Source organism: Mesoplodon densirostris, chromosome 19 (genome assembly GCF_025265405.1).
Source record: "Mesoplodon densirostris isolate mMesDen1 chromosome 19, mMesDen1 primary haplotype, whole genome shotgun sequence".
NCBI classification, from domain to species: Eukaryota; Metazoa; Chordata; class Mammalia; order Artiodactyla; family Ziphiidae; genus Mesoplodon; species Mesoplodon densirostris.
This window is the reverse complement of record NC_082679.1, coordinates 46,212,498-46,220,125: the sequence shown is the minus strand read 5'-3', so window position 1 is coordinate 46,220,125 and position 7,628 is coordinate 46,212,498.

The window sequence follows — 7,628 nt, the reverse complement described above, 5'->3', positions numbered from 1 at the left end:
ACAGAATTTCCCTTGGCCACACCTCTGGAGGTGTGGTCAGAGCACAGTTGGGGTCAGGTTTATTTTAGCCCTTTACTTTCCTATAAGTAGGAGTCACGTCTCTTGGTTGCTCTCACCAAGTTTTTGGAGAGATCAGGCCGCTGCTGGGTGGGTTTGTGGTACCACAGTTGTGTAGTGGGCCTGAGGATCTTGGAATTGATTTCTGTGCTCAGAAATGCCCAGCTGAGTAGCCCCGGGGCCTTTCCTGACAACAGACGTGGGGGAGAGGGGATTCGCTCGGCAGCTCAGACGTGCCTGCTGGGCACCCAGAGGCCAGGTGCTGGCCCGTGTCCCTGTTACCCAGGATCCGTGATGATGCTCGGTCCCTGGAGCTTTGTTAGAGGCTTTTGGGGGCAGCTCCCAATGGACTGATGGATGAGGGTGGGCCCTCTGTGCCCTTGGTCAGTCTGGGAAGGTCCAGGGGGCCCAAAATGAGAGGACAGAGTGTGTGGCCCGGGCCCCTGGTCATGGGCATGGAGCCCAGGAGGAGGGGCGGAGGAACCTCGGAGCACCTGGGGGATGGCTGGGCTCAGTCATGCCGGCTCAGACGGCAAGGCCTTGGAGGACTCCTGGGTTTGGGTCTGTGTCCACAGTGGGTGGGACCACTGAGCTCAGAACCTAGATGCCTGGGTTGGGCCTGACGACTGAGGGTGGCCCTGAAGGCTGAGCCACGCTGGCGGGGGCTGGAGAGGTTGTGTGCCTCCGCTCCTCTCCAGTTCCCTGTCTGGGTCTCAAGGGTGCTGTCCAGTGGTTGGGACTCCGCGCTTCCACTGCAGGGGGCGCCGGTTCAGTCCCTGGTTGGGGGAACTAGGATCCCGCATGCTGTGCAGTGCAGCCAAAATAAATAAATTTAAAAATTAAAAAAAAAAATGGAGGGGTGTTGCTTGGTGAGCCTCGAAGAGGAGCCCCAGCCTGTGGGATGGTAACACCCACCAGGCCTGGTCACAGCCTCTGGCCTTTGCACTTGCCGTTCTCTCACCTCTCCCTGGACTTAGGTCACATGTCACCACTTCTCTGAAGCCCTCTCTAGAGCCTGGAGGTTATACAGTCATTCAACAAACATTTATTGAGCACCTACTGTGTGCCAGGTACTGAACTACAAGTGGGGAGCCTACACAGGCTGCACCCTTGTGTAGAGACATTAACCACTTGATAAAAAACACAGTTTCAAATTGTGGTGCTTTGATGGAGGCGTAGAGGAAGGTGTGAGAGGGCAGAGAGGGGAGGGCCCTGATTTCTCAGGGGGGTCTCAGCCCAGCAGTGAATCCTGCCTCTCTCTGATCTGCTGTGAGACAGTAGGCAAAGCTCCCTTTGGTCTGTTTCTCTTTGTGACCCCCCTCTGTCACTGGCGTTTGGCCTCAAAGGGGCTGTGAGGTCCGCTCAGCCCTGTGCTCTTTAAAAGAAGGAGCCGGGCGACCCAGAAGGAGATGGAAGGGCAGTGGGTTGGGGCTCCTCCTTTTGTAGTTAAATGGACCCTCGGAAGCCTGGACCAGCTGGGAGCTGCTCAGCGGGCAGCCTGGCAAACGCCCCCGGCCAGGATGGTTCTGCCCCGACCCTGTTCAAGCCTCAGGTTTCAGGGGCTAAGTCTGGGCGTTTATTGAGCAGACTGGAGGGCCCTTGGGGGTGGGGTAGAGGAAGACTCCAGGTAAGGGATACACACATGACATCCTCAGGCTACATGGACACACAAACATGCTGCCTACACAAGCACACACCCCTGTCCCCCGAAGAGTCTCCTCTCTGCGGGGCTGGCCCCTCTCCCGCCCAGCACGCCCGCCAGCAGCTAGAACAAGACCTGAGAGCAGAGCCCAGCCCCAGGCAAAGCCGCGGAGGGTGGACTGGACGCTCAGTCCCAGCCCAGCCTCCTGCAGGCTCTGGGCTGCAGCCCAGAGGCCCTGGGTCAGGGATGAGGGGCCAGGAGGTGGGAGGAGAGGCCCAGAACCTGCAGGGGTCGGGGTGAGGGCGCTAGAGCCCCTGCCCGCTGTGTGGCCCTGGGCGGCTCTCCCACCGCCCTCCCACTCCACACCTCGAGCCTCACTCTGGGGTCGAGGTTGGAGCCAGTGACCCCCAAACTCGTTCAGGGATCACCGCACTGGGAGGAGGAAGGGTGAGTCCCTGGGAGCCTTGGGGCCGGGCAGCTATGAGCTGGCCCCTTGGGGCTTTATCCTGGTTTGGGGCTCCGTTCAGCCCTGTGACCTGCTCTTGCGGGTCCCAGACCCGATCCTCTCCCCTCGGGTTCTGCCAACAGCCTCCCTCCCTCGGCTCCCCTTAGAGCTGCCCATGCTGCTCCCCTGCTGACCACTCCTCCCTGGCTCCCCACACCCTGCAGGATGAAGCCTAGCTCCTGAGCCAGCATTCAAGACCCAGCACGGAGTGTCCCTGCCCACCCCTCTGGCTCTCCTCTCCCTCACCTCCCTGCCCCACCCAGCCTCGAGGAGAACTGGACGTTTATGGAATGCACAGGCTGTTCCCTCTGCCCGAATGCCCTTCCTTGCTGTGGCCCCTGGGTGAAGGCTCTGCCCCAGTCCGTACCCCCCACAAGGTCTTCTGATTGGTTCCCGCTCCAGCCCAGCCTCTGCCTGCGGGCTTGAGTGTCTCTGACCAGGCATCCACTTCATCCCGGCATCCAGCTGCGTGAACTCAAGGCCCGGAGGACCTTGAGGTGTCGGTGTCCCTACTGCTGTCTGTCAGCCTGCCTCGGTCTCCAGCTGTGATCTTGCACTCCTTCCCACCTTCCTCAGAGGATTTAAAACAAATCTGCACAAATCTGCCTACAACACCTTGGGTGGTCAGAACACATACAGTGGTTGATATAACTCAGAGAAGCTCCTCCTGTCACCATACAGCGTCTCTAATGGCCCATCACTTTGTCAGACACACCACCATTAGGATTTTGATCCTTTGAGGACAGTCAGATTATCCTTCTTATGGGCCCCTGTGAACATACACCCGTGTGCAGGGGGCTTCTGAAGGTAGGGCTGGCAAAACAGAGATCATGGGTTGCCATTCACATACTCATGGCAGACATCACTAATCAGTTACAGTGTTTGTTCCCACTGAACTTGAACTCAGCCCCTGAATCCTCGATACAGTCTTTGAGCTAGATACAACCAATTCACCAGACCTAGTGTGCGATTCGAAACAAATTTGTCCTGGGGTCTCTGGGTCATTCCCTTATCTCCTAATGTGGCAGCTCAAAGCTTGAAGGAGAGAAAACCCACCCTTGGGAGAGCCTTTTCCAGCCTCCTCTGGGCTTTCTGACTTTGCCTGGGGCTCTGAGGCAGTCATTGGCGGCAACAAGTCTCACACACTTGCCTGTTTGTTCATGAACTGTGTGGCCTTAGGCCCATTCCTTGCCCTCTCTGAGCTCTAGCTTCCTCATCTCTAATGGAGGATTGAATGAGATCATGGGTACAAAGCCCAGCACACAGTAGGTGCTTAGTAAATGTGTGGGTGTCTCAACCCTCACCTACACACTCAGCCTGGCCTGGCAGCTGTGAGCTTGACTGGCCGACTCACACCTGACCTCATTTCCTGGTTCTGCCCTGGGCCCACCTCCTGCTCCTGTCTGTTCTCCTCTAGAAGGAAATCTCATTCACTGCCTTCCTGGCCCAGCCCCATGGGCCCTACTTCCCCCTCCTCCCAGTGTCTGCACCTGCCAGAATCTGATCGTTATGCTGTGGCAGACAATCTGGAGGTCCCTGAATGAGTTTAGAGACCATGTGGTCCATCCCTTGCCCTAGAGAAATTAGAAGACTGAAGCTCAGAGAGCAGACCCAAGACCTCCCAGCATCCTCTGGGGCTCCTGCTCTTCCTCCAGGGAGTCTTCCGTGATTTCTCCACCCAACATCAGCTTGGATCTGGGTTACGATGGGCTTGTCAGTATCTCTCCAGCCAGAAGCCAAGCCACTGAGGGCAGCAGTTGTCTCCTAGAACATTCCTCCCCCAGGATCACTGGGTTCCTGGCTCATCCTGGTGCCTGTTTCTGTGGCTTGAACTGTCAGGTTCAATCCTCCCCGGCTTCTCCCCTCTCCAGGCTTCCCTATGGAGCGTGACAGGGCAGTGGGGTCAGAAGGGGCTGGCCTTATTCACATCCTGCTTTCACCTCATAGTAGCTGTGTGACCTTGGACTGGCTGCTCAGCTTCTCTCAGACTCTGTGGTCCTGTCTGTCAAATGGGAGTTCTTTTAGTAGCTTCAAGGGTGCCGAGGGGGTGCAGAGAGGAGATGGAAGTAGTAAGGGATGGATCCCATGGGCGAGGGGCTCAAGATTTTTTTCCCTGAGCTAGTGGTCAGTGTGTCCACTGTGTATCCCCGACGCAGCAGCAGAGCTGTGAGTCATCCAGCTATGGGAGAAAATAAGCATGGCCCCTCCAGCTTCCTGCTCCCATGTCCGGCCCTTGTTCAGCAGCACAATCGCTCAGGTCTAGACTGCAGGGTGGGCAGCTTAACCCCTGCAAGGCCAGTGGGCCCCTCGCCTACCCCCTCACCACTGGAAGCCAGAATTAGCAGGGCTGCCTGGCGGCGCAGAAACTCCTGGGCCCCTTGATCACCTGCTGCCCTCCAGGCTGGCACCCACACATGGCTGGACCCAGGCCACATGGGAGGGTCCCGCTGTTCCCCATCACCTGAAGATGAACCAAAATTCTCGGTCCTGGTTCTTACTCATGGCCTTCAGCATCACTGGCCCTCCTGCCACTCCCTGCTCTGAAAACCTTCTGGCTGCACTGGCCTCTCCAGGTCCAATGAGCTGCCCAGGCTCCCTGCCTCCCCTGGAATGCCCTTTGTCTCCTGTCAGGATCCTGTCTGCCCACCACCCATGGCAGAAATGTCCATGGGGTGGGGGTGAGGAACAAGCATAGTGCTTGGCGTGGAGTAGCTGCCCAGAGCGCTCGCTGGAGGATGAGCTGACGCATCTCTCACCTGCTGGGGACTGACCGACCTCAGGGGTCAAAACCTTTGTGACACTCAAGCCATGGTCAGCTCTGGGTGCCAGGTAAATTCAGCTGTGATTTCTTAAAGCTCCCCTCCTACGATCCGTTCCCGGTACCAAGTGTGTATATCGCTTCCTTTAATTGCCTCATGAAAAGACCCTTTTTTCCAGTTTACAGATGAGGAGGCTGCCACGTGAGAAGCTGCATGGTTCTGGAAAGAGCCTGGGCTTTGGGGTACGAGTTCTTGCTCCAAATCTCAGTTGCCTCAACTGAGAAATGGAGAAAGGCTGTATCTAATTCATCGGCTTGCTGGTAATATAAAGTAATGAGCTCCGGTGCTTCAGAGCCTTCTGTAGACATCATGTCCAGCTCTCATGATGAACTACAAAAAGAATCGCCATCTCCATTGTTCAGACAAGCAAACTGAGTTTTGGAGACACTGAGTAATTTTCCCAAAGTCATGCGGGAAGTGAGTGGTAGAGCTGGGATTTGTATCCAGGACGGCTCTCATCCTAGACCGCCTGCCTTCAGGTCTTTGGAGGGAACTTCTCTAAAATATGAGGGCTGCTGGGTTGCTTGGGCTCCAATCTACGGGTACCTCAGTTTTGGGGGAGAAAAACTACAGCTTCCGCAGCTCGTAACCGGCCCCTACGGTGTCTGGGGAAGGAGGGGAGGGGATTCCACAGGTAGGGCCTCAGGTGCCCAGAGTCAAGCCTCAGCTTGCCTGTACTGAAAGTGGGGGCAGTGGCTGACAGGGAGGGGTGAGGCTCCATGCGCCCCTTCCGGGGCTCCTCTCCCAATCCCAGCACAGAGCCTTTGAGGGGAGGGGATGATGTCATCCGTGGTAAATCCTCTCTCGTGGGGGAAGGGGCACCACTTGGGTGCCAGTCCTCTGCCCCTGGCATGCTGGGCGACTCAGGCGGAATCCTGCCCTCTGAGCATCTGAGCCCAGCACCCACGGAAGCCAGTGGGCCCTTGAGTCTGGGAGTCTACCTGTGGGAGAGCCGAGCTTACCCCTTCCCCGAGAACATCCCTCCGTGTCCGCGGCACCACCCCTGGGCGCACCTACCCAGCTCTGTTGTGAGCCAGGAGACCCAGTCTACCCCAAGGAGTGGCGCGTCCCTGGGAGCCGATGATGACCATTCTACATATGGGGAAGTCAAGGACCCTCACTCACCTTGCCTGTGGGCTGAGAGGTGTGTCCGTTCTGTCTGGCTGTCCGGCCGGGGCTGAGCGTGCCGTGGAACTGTGCAGAGCTCGGCCAACGGCCTCTGGAGGGGAGCCCCACCCGGCGGTGAGGGAGGCCTGGCCGCCGCCCCTTCAGGTTTTCCAGCTGGCCCTGGCCCATGTGCAGCCCCCCCGCCCCCACCAAGGATGGTTTCCTGTTATTGTTCGTTTGTGAGGGCCAGGCTGGCTGCAGAGAGGCAGGCCCCGTGGTGGGCGGCCTCCTCGGCCCAGCTGGGCTGTCCCCATGGAGGCCTAGCCCTGGACTTGGCCGGGATGCTTAACCCGGGCCCCAACCCCAGGCCTCAGCTCTGGGGCTTCGTTCATCTTCCTTGTAACCTCGAAGGCAGGTGCCGTCACCCCCACTTTATAGCTCAGGACACTGAAACTCAGCAAGTTTAAGGTGCTTGTCTACTCAGCTGGGGCATAGCACAGCCAGAAATCCAGCCTGGGTCACCCTGGGCCCAGAGCCAGATTTTCCCTGGTGACTCCATGACATGCTGGGGGAGGGGCAGACTTTGCAGTGGCTGGGGAGGCCTCAGGAGCCTCTGCGGTGGGGTGGGTAGGAGATGGGAACAGGCCGCAGCTCCTGGGTCTGTGAACTGGATTGACTTCCGGTGGGCGTGGGCCTGCGTTCCAGCTGTAAGGTGCCAGCCTGGGTGTTGGGGATTAGGGGTGTGCCGTCTGGGTTTAGGAATATCAGGTGGAGCCAGGTGCCTGATAGGCCAGTCATGTACCTCCACCCCAGCCTCAGTTTCCTCTTCTGTAAAATGGGGATAATATAACCTCAGCCTAACATGGCTGTTGAGATAAACAAGAGTCCAAGAGGGGCATGGAAGATGGGGAAGCTGAAGGCAGGACCAGGGACCGTTAGAACCAAGAAGCTGCGGGCAGAAGGCGCTCAGATTCTGTTAATCATGAGACTTACAAGAGGAGGTTTTACAAACCGCAGATACCGGGGCCCCACCCCAGTCCAACTGATTTGGAATCTCCCAGGGCAGGTAGTGGGAATCTTTGACTAGTTGCCCCTGTTTTTCCATGGATGGATGAATGGCTGGGAAGTCCCGAACTGGTTCTCTTATACAGCTGGGCAAACAGAGACCTGAGAGGGAGAGAGCCTTGCCCAGGGGCACTAAGTCAGTGGACACTGGTGTGGAGATGGGGAATGGAGTGGGAGGGTATTTTGGGGGAGGGGAAGATAAAGATTTCCCTGTTCCAGGCATGTTGAGTTTGAGTTGGCTTTTAGACACCCAAGTGGCCATGTCAGATTGGCAGTTGGAGATAGAGGTAGATAGTTGGATACAGCTGGGGACAGGGGTAGATTTAGTGGATACAGTTGGAGACAGCGGGAGACAAGGGTGGATACAGTTGGAGACAGTCAGCCTGGAGGTGAGTTTTGGAAGCCCTGAGCGTATGGCTGGCACCTGAGGCCA